The sequence below is a fragment of the Felis catus genome, chromosome A3 (assembly GCF_018350175.1).
Source record: "Felis catus isolate Fca126 chromosome A3, F.catus_Fca126_mat1.0, whole genome shotgun sequence".
Taxonomy (NCBI): Eukaryota; Metazoa; Chordata; class Mammalia; order Carnivora; family Felidae; genus Felis; species Felis catus.
The window spans coordinates 23,468,124-23,485,163 of NC_058370.1; the positions used below are offsets into that span (position 1 = coordinate 23,468,124).

A 17,040-nucleotide genomic window follows, 5' to 3' on the forward strand; every position below is an offset into this window, starting at 1 on the left:
CACCTGAGTGGACCCTTCTTCTATTTTTCTTTTTTTGTAAGGATTTTTTATTTTTATGTAATCTACACCCAATGCCTATGCATTCAATAAATGTTCATCAAATGTACTTTTTAAAAATATTTTATTTTTAAACAATCCACACTCAACACAGGGCTCGAACTCACAGCCCCAAGATCAAAAGTCACATGCTCCACCAACTGAGCCAGCCAGGTGCCCCCAAATGTACTTTTTAAAGAGATTTGACATGAATACTTGGAGCCACAAAACAGCAATAGGAATATATACACAGGGGCACCTGGGTGACTCAGTCAGTTGGACATCCGACTTCTGCACAGGTCATGATCTTCCAGTCCGTGGGTTTGAGCCCTGCATGGGGCTCTGTTGACAGCTCCGCCTGGAGCCTGCTTTGGATTCTGTGTCTCCCTTCCCCTGCTCTCTCTCTCTGTCTCTCTCTGTTTCTGACTCTGTCTCTCTCTCAAAAATCAATAAACATTTTTTAAAAAAGGAATATATACACAAAGCAAGGTGAATCATCAAAATAAACCAATGATATCCATGTTGCAAATGTCAAAAAGACAAACAGACCCCAGCATAACAACTGTCAAATTGGAGGGGATTTATGCACAAGTGCTATGATCACCATGACAAAATTAGTTACAAAATAGCTCTCTACCAAAGCCAAACAAATACTGAAAACGCATACTTATCTAGAATTCAACTTAGAAAAGACAGATAACGTAAGTTTCATAGTAAATTAGGTTACTATGGTGACCTTATTTTAGGCAAGGGACATAACTATTCAGTAAGTCAACCAAGCCACAGAACACCAGTGTAGCCAAACAAATATAAAGGGACAAGGAAAATTGACCCAAAAAAAAGGGGAAGGAGGGACGGAAATTCATCAATTAAACAGACATTTTCTGAATACCTACTCTGGGCCAGGAAGTATGCCAGGGTTTGGAAATACAGTGTCAAATATATGAAGATGTGTGATCATAGCAGCTGGCAGAGGAAGACAGACTCTATGTTATAAAACACACTGGGCCTTTCATTTCCTCAGACATACCACATACCTTCCCATACCCAGTGTGCTCCTTTTACTTGAAACATTTCTCCCTGCCTACTCTTCCTAGGCAACAGCCTAACATTCCTACAGCATTGGAATCCCTAACTACCATATCTCAAGTAGCTCCCATCTCCTTCCAGTCTATGTCAGTCTCCCATTTGCTTCCTTCATAGCATTTACCCCAATGTATAATTATTTCATGTGTTTCTCCATTTACTTGCTTATGTTTATGGTCTAATTCCCTAAGAGACTACAGAAAACCATAAAGTATCTGTTTCGTAGTCACTACAGTATCCTCAGGGGAATAAACCTGTCTCTACGCCGAAGTAATTATAATGAAGTGCAACAACAGAAGACTACTTAAGGTTAAGCATGGTGCAGAGGAGCAAAAGACCAGTTCTAGGACCAGAGGGAAATTAAGAGGCCAAGGAAGAAGGAGACAGGTCAAGACAATGCTAGTGAAGAGGAGACACTCGATTTCAATTCTGAAAGATGAAGAGGCATTTTCCAGGTGATCAAGGAGGCAGTGAGGCTAGCGAGTATTTCTGGGTATAGTATGAGTAAATCAGCATAGGTACAGAGGAATGGAAGCACAAAAGAGGACAAAGTAGTGCAGAAAACTGAAAGTGACAAAGGAAACAGAAAACTATGCAGAGAGCTGCACAGGAACCATATGGATTCCATAGCTCTTGAAAGGACGGGCAGCTGGGCCGTAAGTGACTATTTCCCAATAGCAGCCCATAGACCACAGGGTGCTGGTGAACAGAGTTAGTGGTCCACAAAGTCTCCATGAAGAATGTTTTGCTGTGCTTTTCCATAATCTAGACCATCTTTATCAGAGCTAATGTAGTAGCATTTTGCTCCAATGCTACCAAAAGTGGGATCCATAAATAGTATACAGGTCAGAGGCACCAGTCCTATTTTTGAGTTTGAGAAACACTGCTCTAAGCTAACAGATAAGTCAACCTACCCTAGAGCTCCACCAAGGTAAGGAGAGGACTCTGGGAGAGTGAAGCTCACACCAAATGAGAGAGAATAATGCCATGTACATGTCCAGAAAGGCAGAGAACAGTGCAGATCTAACACAGGGAGACAATATTTGGTTTGTCCACAGTAAATGACTTCAAATCCCGGAAGGCCTGCTGCTCAGTCCTATGAGTGAAATTAAGCTGCCCAACCCTACACACTGTGCACATGCTTAAATTAGAGCAGCTAGACAGTGCTTGGCAGGAATCTATTTGGTCCCCCCACACACACACCAGAAATACAAACTGAAGAAACATTACGGGGTGTGGGGGTAGGGGAGAGGACCAGAAAGGATAAAAATTTCCCTCTGAGTTCCCACTCCAACTGGTCAGCACTCACTAACATGGCTATTAATAACAGATGTGTGTCACTTACTGTGGGGGTTATAACTGCTATTACATAAGGTATCTCACTGGATCTTTACCACAATTTCATGAGCATTTAAGCAGTTGTCATTATCACTGCACACATTTTACATATGTGGAAATTAAGACTCAAAACAGTGACTAGGAGGGGCGCCTGGGTGGCTTAGTTGGTTAAGCCAATAAATGTTTATTTGAGAGAGAGAGAGAGAGAGAGAGAGAGAGAGAGAGAGAGTGCGCGCGCATGAATGGGGGAGGGGCAGAGAGAGAGGGAAACACAGAATCCAAGGCAGGCTCCAGGCTCTGAGCTGTCAGCACAGAGCCCAACATGACGCTTCAACTCACAAACTGAGAGATCATGACCTGAGCTGAGGTCAGATGTTTAACCACCCGAGCCACCCAGGCGCCCCAGCATCCCCCTCTTGATCTCAGCTCAGGTCATGATGTCACAGTTTGTGAGTTCAAGCCCCGAATTGGTCTGTGCTGACAGTGCAGAGCCTGCTTGGAATTCTGTCTCTCCCTCTCTCTTCACCTCCCCTGCTCGCTCACTCTCCCTCTCTTTCAAAATAAGTAAACTTTTAAAAAAAGGAAAAAAAAAGAGGGACTAGGAAGAGGTGTAACCAAGATCAGTATCCAGATCTTCCGACTAAGTCAGTGAGGACTTCTCTTAATTTGACTTCACGTGTAAATATCCTTGCAGTGACACAGGTCCATAAAAATGTCTTTTGTCTTAGCCATCCAATAATCTACCTGATGGTTAGCTCAAAATTTGCCTAAACTTTCCTGCAGGGGTTGGGCATTCAGGCTGCTTCCAGATTCTTACTATATATATAAACAGCTTTCTGAGGTGCTTTAGATGGCTCAGTTAGTTAAGCATCCAACTTTGGCTCAGGTCATGATCTCGTGGTTTGTGAGTTCAAGCCTCCCATAGGGCTCCCTACTGTCAGCACAGAGCCCACTTCATATGCTCTGTCCCCCTCCCTCCCTGCCCCTCCCCCACTGGCATGCATGTGTACTTTCTCCCAAAAATAAATAAGCATTTAAAAATAAATAAATAATCACCCTTTCTGCAAATATACAGCACGCATTTACTTCAAGAATCATAGTGTGCCTTTATTCTTGGCTCCGTGCACAACACCAGAAGCAAAAGAGTTCTATGCACAAAAGTAACATTCTAAGCCATCCCCAGCCTTTGCTGGAGAGAGGATGGAAATGGAAGTTGTATTTAGTGAAAAACAAAAGGCTGACTATTAAGCTGCAGAAAAACTGTACTGTTTTGGATGCCTTAACTCTTTCCCTACTTCTTCATCACTTCCATTAATCAACATCTGACACTTCTAACTCCGGAAGTGTCTTGAATTCATCTGCCCTCTCCATCCGAATCATTCCTCACCAACAACAGTTGAACAGTCATTGCGTCCAGGCAACCTATGCCCCTCTATCAGCACTGGCAAAGGGCCTGATACAGTGACACTCAGTAAATATTTGGTAACTGAATAAACATCACTATTTTTCTGTTCCCAAGAAGAATCTATGTCTCTCTCTCTTGCTTAACATTTTCCTTTCTTCGCCCAATCTCCGAGCACTCCTGATGTGTTCCCTGGCCAGATTCTGAGAACACATATTTCTTGAGCCCTGAATACTTTTGCTCACATTGTTCCTTCTGCCTGCTCTCACCTTCACTCTCATCCTGGAAATCCTATCCTTTGATGTCACTTCCTTCCAACTCCCTGGCCCCTTCTCCCCCTCCATCAGACCTGCCTGGATAAACCCTAACCCTAGGTAAATCAGATTCTCCACATTCTCCACCCAGGCAGCTGATTAGGGCTAGAGAACTTACTCAACATGCTAATGGGTCTCATTTGAAATGCAACACCACCAAAGGTGGTCTCCTTGGATGTGGAGTAGGCAGTATGACTCAGTGTGGGCAAAAAGGGTCTTCTAAGGTGCCCAACATATCTGTATCTTGATCTGGGTGGTGGTTATACACGTGTATCCATGTATAAAAGTTCATCAAGCTACACACTTAAGATCTGTGCACTCTAATATAAATTATACCTCAATAAAAAGTTTTTTTAAATGGAGTGCCTAGTTGGCTCAGTCAGTTGAGTGTGCAACTCTTTTTTTTTTTTTAAATGTTTATTTATTTATTTTGAGACAGAGAGAACACAGGGGAGCGGCAGAGAGAGAGGGAGAGAGAGAATCCCAAGCAGGCTCCATGCGGACAGTGCAGAGCCCGATGCGGAGCTCGAACCCATGAACCACGGGGCTCAGATGCACAAACTGTGAGATCAATCCTGAGCTGAAATCTAGAGTCAGACGCTTAACCGACTTGAGCCACCCAGGTGCCTCTGGAGTGTGCAACTCTTGATTTCAGGGTTGTGAGTTTGAGCCCCATGTTGGGTACAGAGATTACTTAAAAAAATAAAATTTTTAAAAAAAATTTTAAAAAGAGTAGCATCTTTGCTCTTTTATTAATTCAATCAAAGTCTTACAACTGTAAACGACCATGAAAATTAGTATCAAAAGTTTTTTGGGGGCGCCTGGGTGGTTCAGTCAGTTAAGCGTCCAACTTCAGCACAGGTTATGATCTCACTGTTTGTGGGTTCAAGCCCCGTATCAGGCTGTACTGACAGCTCAGAGCCTGGAACCTGCTTCAGATTCTGTGTTTCCCTCTCTCTCTCTGCCTCTCCCCCACTTGTGCTCTCTGTCTCTCAAAAATAAATAAACGTTGAGAAGTTTTTTTTTCAAAGTGTTGTTTTTTTTAATTCAGGAGTTGGGCACTTGGATGGCTCAGTCAGTTAAGCATCCGACTTTGGCTTAGGTCATGGTCTCACAGTTTGTGACTGCAAGCCCCACACTGGGTGAGCTCAAGCCCCACTTCAGGATTCTCATTCTCTCTCTCTATCTCTCTCTCTCTCCCTCTCCCTCTCTCTCTCTGCCCCTTGTGGGATTCTCTCTCTTTCTCCCTCTCTCTCTGTGCCTAGCTCACTCATGCTCTCTCTCTCAAAAAAAAATAAAAAATAAAAATAAATAGAAATTCAGGGTTGAAGGGAAGAAAAAAATAGAAGTAAAAATAAAAGGAGGGAGTGGGAAAGAAAAAAAATTAAAAAATAAAAATCCAGGGCCTACCACTGGCTGCTGAGTGGAAAACAGCCTCAGGAGGAAGCTCAGTACAGAAGGATGCAGGAGACCTGTTAGGTGGCTAGTGCCAAGGTCTAGAAGATCCATGATGGAAGCCTGAGGCCAGAGCAGGAGGGTGGAGGTGGCAGCCAGTGTAAAAGTCAGGACAGATTCTGCAGGTGAATCTGACAGGATTAGCTGATGGAGTAGATGATGGGGTGAAGAAAAGAGCCAGGGAAACTCCAAGGGGATTCTAGACATTCTAGCTTGTTGAGCTGTTTAAAACTTGTTTAAAACTGTTTGAACTTGACTATTTAAAAAAGGGAGCGGGCATCTGGGTGGTCCAGTGAGTTAAGCATCCAACTCGATCTCAGCTCAAGTCTTGATCTCACGGTTGTGGGATCGAGCCCTATACAGGGTTCCACACTGAGCATGGAACCTGCTTAAGATCCTCATTCTCTCTCTCTCTCTCTCTCTCTCTCTCTCTCTCTCTCTCTCTCTCCCCCCGCCCTCTCCCCTACTTGAGCTCTCTCTCTCTCAAAAATAAAAAATACAGATATTGTCTCTTACTCTAAGAATAATAATAATCCAGAGACTAGAACCAACAATTCCTCAGTAGCAATGAGCATACCTAGCACCCAAATCTCTGTGTCTAATACCATTTTCCAATAAAAGGTACCAGAGGTCTTAGCTGATTCTAGGATTGAGACAGGACATATACAAGATGAGCCTAGAATATTTTGTAGTGACAGAAATAAGGAAGTGTTACACACACACACACACACACACACACACACACACACACACAGTGATCATTGGGGTATGTCAAAAGAATACAAGAGGGGCACCTGGATGGCTCAGTCCATAGAGCATGCCACTCTTGATCTCAGGGTTGTAAAGTTCAAGCTCCACATTAGGTACAGAGATTACTTCAAAATAAAATCTTAAAAAAAAAAAAACAAAAAAAGGACACAAGAGCCAACTGAAAGAGCTCCCAATACAACAAGAGCAACAAAATAAAGCAGTATTGGATTACAACACAAAGTGTAAAAGAAGTAGGAGTCCACACTGATATAAATAAAAGGTCATCAAAAACAAGTAAAATCTAGAAACTGACACAGCCAAAAGCAGCCTAAGGAGACAGGACTACTAAATGCAATGTTGTATCCAGGATGAGTTCTTGGAACAGAAAAAGGACATTAGGGGAAAACTAAGGAAGTATGAATAAAGTATGGACTTTAGTCAATAATAATATACCAATATTGGTTCATAAATTATAACAAATGTACCTTACATTTCTGTATTATTAATGTACAAAGTTAAGAGTGGGGAATACTGGGTGTGTCATATATGGGAACACTCTGTATTATCTTCGGAATTTTTCTGTAAATCTAAAACTATTCTAAAATAAAAAGCTGGGACGCTGACTGGCTGAGTCGGTGGAGCATACAACTCTAGATTTCAGGGTTGAGTGTGGGCTCCATGTTAGGCATGGAGACTGCTTAAAAATAAAGTCTTAAAAAAATAAAATAACATAAAAAGCTTACTGAAAAACTCCATGACCACCAACCTCGAATGGGACTTTAGTGGCATTTGATGGCATCAGCAATCCTACCACATTTCTCATATCCAATCCCTCTTCACTCTCCTAAATGACATTTCATACCTAATATCTTCTTTCCTCAAACCCAAGCCCTCCTCCTTTTGATTTTCAACCTTAGCTGAGGATTTCCTTATTTCATTTAAAAAATAAAATCAATCAAAAAAAGAATCCCACTGCTGGTGGGAATGTAAAACAGTGCAACTGCTGTAGGGGAAAATTTGGCAATTCCTCAAAAGATTAAACAGGATAATTAGCATATGACCCAGCCATTCTATTCTTAGGTAGATACACAAGAAATACGAAAATATATGTCTACATACAAACTCATACACAAATGTTCATAGCAGCATTATTCCTAATAACCAAATAGTGAAAACAACACAGACACTCATCAACTGATAAATGGATAAACAAAATATAGCATATCCCTATAATGGAATATTGTTACTCGCCCATCAAAAAGAATGTTTATTGGGGCGCCTGGGTGGCTCAGTGTGTTAACCATCCAACTCTTAATTTCAGCTCAGGTCATGATCTCACAATTTGTGAGTTCGAGCCCTGCATAAGGCTCTGCACTGACACCTCAGAACTCAGAGTCTCCCTCTCTCTCTGTCCCCACCCCCATCTGCTCTCCTATCTCTCTCTCAAATAAACTTAAAAAAATGTTGATATATTCTACGACAAAAATGATTCTTGAAAAAAAAATTTAATTTTAAAAAAAGAAACTATATTAAGTGAAAGAAGCCAGTCACAAAGAAAAACACTGTATGATTCAGTTTCTGAGCAAATGCCCAGAATAGACAAATCTATAGAGACAGAAAATATATTAGTAATTGCCTAGGGCTGGGGCAAGCTGAGGGGAAAAAGGAATGACTGCTAATGCATACAGGGTTTCTTTTCGGGGTGACAAAAATATTCTGAAATTACAGTAGCAACAATTGTACAACTTTGTGAATATGCTACAAACCACTGATTTGTATGGTTTAAAAGAGTAAATTTATGGTATATAAATTATAACTCAATTTAGAAAAATAAAAAAGGAGGGAAACAAAAGAATCCCACCAAGTGCTGGCAAAGACATAGAGCAACTGGGATTCACACGCATTGCCAGTGGAAATGCAAACATGGAATAGCCACACTGGAAAACAGTTTGGCAGTTTTTCAACAAGTTAAACATACATTTAACCTATAACCCAGCAATCACACTCCTTGGCATTTGCCCAAGACAATGAGAACTTATGTTCTCACAAAATCTGTAAGCAAAAGTGTATTCCTATTTAGTAAAACCTGGAAACAATTCATATCTTTGAACAGGTAAATGGATAAATTGTGGTACATCCATATAATGGAATTCTACTCAGCAATAAAATGAAGAAATTACTGATTCATGCAAAGGTGTGGATGAATTTCAAATGCATTATGATAAGTGAATAGGATAACACAAATTTAAAAGGCTACACACTGTCCAATTCCATTTATATGACATTCTGGAGAAAGTAAAACTACATGGACAAAGACAGGATCAGTGGGTAACAGATGCTGGAAATGGCAGAAGGAGTAGAAAGGCATGCAAGGAAATTTTGTGGGGTAATAAAAGCGCTCTACATTTTGTGGTGGTGCATGCATGACTGTGAATTTGGCAAGACTCATATAACTGTACAGTATATAAATTATAACTCAATTTTAAAACAGAAAACACACACAAGAAAAAGAAAAAACACATGCTCCCATCATCAATCCCACAAGTCAACCTTCATTTCCATCTGTACACCCAGTCTTCCTCTTCCCCTTATAATAAATGAACTATCTGCTCCTATAAATGGCCAATTCCTCCATTTGTGCACCACACCAGCTCTCTCTCCCATTTTTCTTGAACTCATGCCCATCAGGATTTTGTCCCCAGTGCTCCACTACAACAACTCGTCTAAAATTAACAACACAACAAACAACAGGTGTTGGCGAAGATGCGGAGAAAGGGGAACCCTCTTGCACTGTTGGTGGGAATGCAAACTGGTGCAGCCACTCTGGAAAACAGTGTGGAGGTTCCTCAAAAAGTTAAAAATAGAATTACCATGGGACGCCTGGGTGGCTCGGTTGGTTAAGCAACTGACTCTTTCGGCTCAGGTCATGATCTCATGGTTCCAGAGTTCAAACCCTGCCATTGGGCTTTCTGCTGACAGTGTGGAGCCTGCTTGGGATTCACTCTCCTCCTCTCTCTCTGCCCTTCCCCTGCATGTGCCTCTCTCTCAAAATTAATAAACATTTAAAAAAAGGATGTACCAAAAAAAAAAAAGAGATGGTACAAGAAGTGAAGAGATAAGAACCAGAAACTCAGACTTGATCAGTGCAAATAATTCTAATATAATCTTTTTTATTTATTTATTTTGAAAGAGAGCAGGGGAGAGGCAGAGAAGAGAGGAAGACAGAAAATTTCAAATGGGATCTGTGCTGATGTGGGGCTCGATCCCACAAACCGTAAGATCATGACCTGAGCCAAAATCAAGAGTCAGATGCTTAACCAAGTGAGCCACCCAAGCACCCCAGTGCTTAAATATAATTAAAAAAAAAAAAAAAAAAGTGAGACAAGAGCTAAGGACACAATGAAACTCAGATTTTAAAATCCTTTGTACAAAAAAATGGAAAGAGACCATGATCAACTTAAATGGAAACAAAGCAGTGGAAATGTGCCAAAGAGTTAAGAAAGCAACAGACAGAGGAGTTTTTCACCATGTTCTGGGTAGAACAGAGAAGGCGAGGCCTACTGTTCAAGGCAGATGGTGTGCTCCTGACAGATGATAGGAAAAAGGCGGAGGGTGGCAGAACTAGCAGTTTCTGTCCTATCCACCAAACATCACTGCTAGGAGACTGAAGCCTCTCACATCTTAAGTCAGTTCATCTGCACAAAGTAAAGAGGCAGGCAGGATTATGCCATCCAGAGAGTAGGAAATGGATATCTGGAAAGTGTGTCCCAAAGTGGTAGGTCCAAAATTAGAAGATGAATTCTTATCAGTACTCCACAGCCTGTTTGGTGAGATAAACTTTTTTAAGAAGTAACAACCTCCATGGAAAATCTAAATCTTTATTTTACAAATTCCCCTCCCTAAATAATAAAAATCCTAAATCTATGATTTCTTTGGGACCCTAGAATTTAAGAAAAACTGGCTTAGATGATTTACAAATGATTTCTGGTAAGATACATAAAACAGTTGTCTAACACAACCAAGTTAGGGGCGCTTGGGTAGCTCAGTAGGTTGAGTATCCAACTCTTGATTTAGGCTCAGGTCATAATCTCACAGTTTGTGGGATCAAGCCCCGCGTCCGGCTCTGTGCTGACAGTGTGGAGCCTACTTGGGATTCTTTTTCTCTCCCTCTCTCTGCCCCTCTACCTCTCTCTCTCTCTCTTACTTATTTTTGAGAGAGAGAGAGAGAGAGCGCAAGTGGCAGAGGGGCAGAGAGAGATGGAGACAGAATCCGAACCAGGCTCTAGGCTCTGAGCTGTCAGCACAGAGCCGGACATGTGGCTCAAACCCACAGACTGTGAGATCCTGACCTGAGCCAAAGTCAGACACTTAAACTGAGCCACCCAGGCACCCCAATAAATAAACATTTTTTTTTAAAAAACAGGGGCGCCTGGGTGGCTCAGTCGGTTAAGCGTCCGACTTCAGCTCAGGTCACGATCTCGCGGTCCGTGAGTTCGAGCCCCACGTCGGGCTCTGGGCTGATGGCTCAGAGCCTGGAGCCTGTTTCCCATTCTGTGTCTCCCTCTCTCTCTGCCCCTCCCCCGTTCATGCTCTGTCTCTCTCTGTCCCAAAAATAAATAAACGTTAAAAAAAATAAATAAATAAATAAAAAACAGGTTAAGTCTCAGATTCATCAGTGATTAATCTGTGATCTTGGGCAAGTCATTTTACTTCTGAGCTTCAGTTCTAAATGGGCTTGCCTAAGCAATTAAGGCAATTAGCATCATACCTGACACAAAGCAAATCTCTGACAAATGTTAGCTGCCATTACTACTGTTGTTTAACAGAAGTGTAATATGTGTAGTAGACAAGAGAGAAACTAGGCTTCTGTATAAGCATTTCAGACAAAATAAATCAAAGATACAGACCTATTAAAAATATCACAGCATTAATCAAGAAAGACCTCTCACTCACTCTGGATCACATTTGTATCTCCCTACACATCTACTGTCACATGAGGTTCAAAAAATACTTTAACCCTTTTCATGTCTTTTTTGTTTTTTGGCAACCTAGCAGCAAATTCAGAAAACATGGAAGAGCACTCAGGAAAATATCACTAGGGAAAGGAATCACCTAGGAGGCATAGCCAGCCTTTGGAGTCAGATCAACAGGGGTTCAATCCTAGCTCCACCAGTCACCAGCTGTGAAATTAGGAACAAAGGACTTACCTCTGTGAGCCTTGGTTTCTTCCTTCATTTATAAAATTGAAACAATAAACATAACAACATAGCTTCCTGAGATTTAATGGAGAAGCTGCATATGGAGAGCCTGCATGGTCAGTCCTTCACATAACTATCTAATTCTACAATATTAAAAAAATTTCTCGGGGTGCCCGGGGTTCCCTCTCTCTTTCCCCCCATCACCCATTCATGCTGTCTCTCTCTCTCAAAACTAATTAAACATAAAAAAAGTTGGGGGCACCTGGGTGGCTCAGTCAGTTAAGCGTCCAACTTTGGCTCAGGTCATGATCTCACGGTCTGTGGGTTCAAGCCCTGCATTGGGCTCTGTGCTGACAGCTCAGAGCCTGGAGCCTGTTTCAGCTTCTGTGTCTCCCTCTCTCTGCTCCTCCCCGACTCACACTCAGTCTGTCTGTCTCTCTCTCTCTCTCTCTCAAAAATAAACATTAAAAAAACAATTATTTTAATTAAATAAATAATTTCTCTGAGGTGCCTGGGTGGCTCAGCCAGTTAAGCATCCAACTCTTGGTTTGGGCTCAGGTCATAATCTCACAGTTCATGAGATCGAGCCCCATATTGGGCTCCGTGCTATCAGTGAGGAACCTGCTTGGGATTCTCTCTCTCCTTTCTCTCTGCCACTCACCCACTCGCATGTGTGCATACATTTTCTCTGTCTCTCTCAAATATTAAAGTTTTTTTTTAAATAAATAAGTAAAAATAAAATAAAGTCTTAAAGAAGGGTGCCTGGGTGGCTCAACTGGTTGAGCATCCAGCTCTTGATTTCAGCTCAGGTCATGATCTCATGGTTTCATGGGTTTGAGCCCCAAGTTGGGCTCTGCACACTGGCCATGGTACAGACCCTGCTTGGGATTCTCCCTCTCTCCCTCCATCTCTCTGCCCCTCCTCTCCTCAAAATAAATTTGTAAAAAACTTTTAAAAAAACAAAAATAAGAAATATAAAATAATCAAATCAAATAATTATAGACTGGCAAAAGCGTAGCATAAGAGAATTCGTTAGGTGTTCCTTATGAGCATGTGACTTCTGATCTCAGGCTTGTGAGTTCAAGCCCCACATTGGGCATAGAGATTACTTAAAAAATAAAACCTTAAAAAAGAAGAAATAAAAATTTTCAATGTAAGAGAAAAAAGGCAAAAAGAAAAATCAAAATATAAATTACCAAATATTAAATTTAAATTGGAAATACCAAAATGAACTCACAATTTTTCAAAAATTTTATTTCTTAGCTTTGTCCACTGAAAAGGCCAAAAAGCAGTAACACTGTAGCAGGAATAAACACACCCAATGTCCAAAGCTTAATTTCTAAATACTACTTCCAACTGAAAGGAATTAGGACTCCTTGGAGAAATGGCGGAGTCCAGGGTCTGGATCGGGGCATGTGCAAGATAAATCTGGGGCATGTGCAAGATAAATCTGGGGCCTCTAGCAGTACCAGAAAATAAGAAAATACTTCGAGGACTAATAGGAGTGTGTCGAAAGTACAAAGAACCAGTTAAAAGGCCTCCCACTGGCTAACTCTGGGATAATTTTAGCACCAAAGAGAATAATGAATATAACTGACTACAACACCACACTAAATAATCTCAGTCTTGGTGATTCTTAATAATGAAAAGAGAAAAAAGAAAAGTTCTTGCAGGAGAATGTCAACTAATAAAACACAAAACATAAAGGGAATGACAGAGGTAGAAAATCATTATTCTTCCACTGCCAGTGTAATAACTTACTCAGGTAAGGATTATCAATGGATGCTGAAATCATTAGGTAAAGGGTGTGGGGTAACAGGATATTGAAACATACCAAAGCATTCCCACAAATTGCTTACTACTTTCACAGAGAAACATGTACCTTTAAAATGGTGAGGGATGGCAGTCACCACATGGAACAGTGGGACAACCCAGTTTTGTGTGTCCCCTGATGTGATACAATATGAAACACACATCATTACCACTGAAACACTGCAAAAAAATGTTTACTCTTTTGTCTAGATCTAACTTCCAGTTTACATGAAGTATAAGAGAATACATGAATCAAGCTGAATTCACCATGAGAAAACAATGTGACCAACCCCACATATGGAATATTCTACGAAACTGTTCAGGTCTCTTAAAAATAAATAAATAATGCCACAGTGGGGGAGGGATTAGGAAAGGGGTGAAGGATTATTATGGAATAAAAGCAACTAAAGACACAAAACCAAAAACGTAGGGGTGCCTGGCTAGCTTGGTCGGAAGAGCATGCAACTCTTGATCTCAGGGTGTAAGTTTGAGCCCACATTGGGTGCAGAGATTACTTAAAAATAAAATCTTTAAAAAAAAATGGGGGTACCTGGATGGCTCAGTCTGTTAAAGGTTCAACTCCTGACTTCAGCTCAGGTCATGATCTCACAGTTCATGAGGTCAAGCCCCACATCAGGCTCTGCACTGACAATACAGATCCTGCTTGGGATTCTCCCTCTCTCTCTCTGCTTCTCCCCACCTCACACACACACACACACACACACACACACACACACACACACACACTCTCTCTCTCTCTCTCTCTCTCTCTCTCTCTCTCTCTCTCTCCCCTAAAATAAACTTTTTTTAAAATGTTAAAAAAATGTAATGTGCCAATCTTGATTGAGTAAACCTCGGTTTCTAAAAACAACATTCTTGGGGTGCCTGGGTGGCTCGGTCAGTTAGGCGTCCGACTTCAGCTCAGGTCATGATCTCACAGTCTGTGAGTTCGAGCCCCGTGTCGGGCTCTGTGCTAACAGCTCAGAGCCTGGAGCCTGTTTCAGATTCTGTGTCTCCCTCTCTCTCTGCCCCTCCTCTGTTCACGCTCTGTCTCTCTCTGTCTCAAAAATAAGTAAACATTAAAAAAAAATTTAAAAAAAAATTCTTGGTGTCTGGGTGGCTCAGTCAGTTGAGCATCCAACTCTTGATTTCGGCTCAGGTTCTGATTCCAGGGTTGTGGGATTGAGCTCTGTGTCAGGCTCTGAGCTGAGCGTGGAGCCTGCTTGGGATTCTCTCTCTCTCTGCCCCCCCTGCCCCTTTCCCCCCAGCTCATGCTCTCTTTCTCTAAAATAAAGAAAAGAAACCTTGAAAAATGACATTCTTGGGACAACAGGAAAATGTGAATATGGTCTAGACACTAAATATTATGGAATTACTACTAATCATGATTAATAAAATTATAAAAAGTGTATGAATCAAATTGGCTACATGTTAACAATTAGTAAATACAAGTGGAAGGTATAGTGCTTATCTCACTGTTCTTTCAATTTTTCATTATGTTTGAAAATTTTCATAATAAAAAAGCTGACACTCATTTACTTTAGTCTCTTCAAAATAAGAACAAAAAATCCAAGGATTCAGAAGTTAAAAATCAAAAGGAAGTAAGTGATGAAGAGTGAGACCCTAATCCCATTACCGCATCTTATCCCAATGTACTAAAAACACACATTCAACATGTGGCTCTGCCCTGCAGATATACTACTTATTGTAATATAAACAAATCATTTATCAGGGTAAAAACACCACCACTTCTAAAGATAAATAAATAACAAAGATAATAAATAATAAAGATAATAAAACAAATCCTCCATTATTATTTTTTAAGTCACTGCCTCTTTATTTCTTTTTAAATGATCTCTACACCCATAATGGGGGTCAAACAACCCCAAGATGAAGAAAAATCGCATGCTCTACCAACTGAACCAGCCACCAGGGGCCACAAATCCTGTTATTATTTTTTTTTTTAAGGTTTATGTATTCATTTGGAGAGAAAGAGAGACAGTGTGAGCAGGGGAGGGACAGAGAGAGAGGGAGAGAGAGAATCCAAGCAGGTGCCGCACTGTCAGCACTGAGCCCAACTCAGGGCTCAATCTCAGGAACCCTGAGATCATGACCTGAGCAGAAATCAGGAGTCGGACATTTTACCACTGAGCCATCCAGGCGCCCCTCCTCCATTATTTCTCAAAGCATTCAGAGTCAAACAAATGTCCAGTCCTCTGCATTAGGAATTCAAATGAACATTATCAGAATGTGTTTCTGATAATGGAAACAGGAGTCAGGAGACTGAACGAACGAACGAATGAATGAATGAATGAATGAATGAATGAATGAATAAATAAATAAATAAATAAATAAATAAATAAATAAATAAAATTTAGGAGTCAAACATTAAACACTCTGGAGAATTTGGGTTTTTCAGAGAAGCCATGAACTCAGTCTATCTGGGTTCAAATCCCAGTCCTAATCCTGTGTGACCTTAAGCAAATAACATTACCTCTCTGAGCCCCCTTTGTCTTACTTTTAAAATGAGGTAAATAACAGCACCCATACCTCATGGTACTGTTAACTGGAAAATTAAACTAGATAATCCATGAAGTGGATACAGGACTATAAATGTTAACTTTATATACTTTTGGTCCTAAAACTTCTTACAAACTGGCCATAATGTTTTCATTTTTATAGTAGACATGATTAAGAAGAAAACTAGTAGCTGTATTTTCCTGGTAATGAATACAAAATGCTCCCACAGGAATAATCCTATCTAATCCACATAATCCAATTATAATTCCCCATTTTGCCTACATGGAAACTGAGACTCGGAGAGGTAAAGTAACTTGACCAAGTAAACCCAAGTAATTAGAGTATATGAGACTCTAATCCACAACTCTTCACCCTCAGTTATAATCATTTGTCAGTACACCAGATAAGAGCTTAAAAACATTTGTAGAAATGCTTACAACTTTAAGTCCACAGGCTGGGCTGTTGATTTGCTATATTTGTTTGAAAAAGGCATTCGAGGTAGCAAATTTACCTGAATGTGACTCAAGGACAACTGGATTTCTTGGTACAGTCACCTGCACTCAAAGGGACCTAACCATTCAATCCTTAGAACTGATTCTATGACCGGATATCCTACCCCTCTGAAAAAAACTCTGCTTTTGCCCAAATGTTCACTGCAGCTTTATTTATGGCTCCACTCTCACCTTTTCCGAGAAGGCTTTCCCAACTCCCCAGGCAGAGCATAGCTCATCCTCCCCTGGGCCTATACACATCCCTTCCCTTAGCCCCATCCACATTCCACTCTAAAACCAGACCACTCTAGCCACAAGGAGGTCCCTCTATCCCCTTGACAAGATCCTGTTCCCCTAACTAAAATAAAAGTGGGTAGGACAGCATTCTATTCACTGCCTGAGATAGTTTGCTAAATTACCACAGAAGTGAGTAAATAAGTAAAAAAAATTGGAGGGCCTCTCTCCTATGGGACAATGGGTGGTCCCTTTTCTCCTCAGCCAGGGGTTGGAGGCCAAGATCAGCCCTTGAGGATCACTGTTGGGGCTGCCACAAGCTGGCAGCCTTGTTTTCCTACCTCAGACATCTGTAGTTGCTGGGAGCCCCCCACCTGCTCTATACCAGGCATGGTGGCCCCACA

General features: G+C 41.1%; 1 protein-coding gene and 1 non-coding gene across 7 annotated transcripts in view; one reads left to right on the plus strand and one right to left on the minus strand.

Moving 5' to 3' along the window:
- PHF20 (PHD finger protein 20) overlaps window positions 1-17,040 on the minus strand; it is a 170,320-nt gene that overhangs the window by 101,068 nt on the left and 52,212 nt on the right. The window lies entirely within an intron of this gene.
- Window positions 16,857-16,988, plus strand: LOC111559982. The gene has a single exon (XR_002741442.1).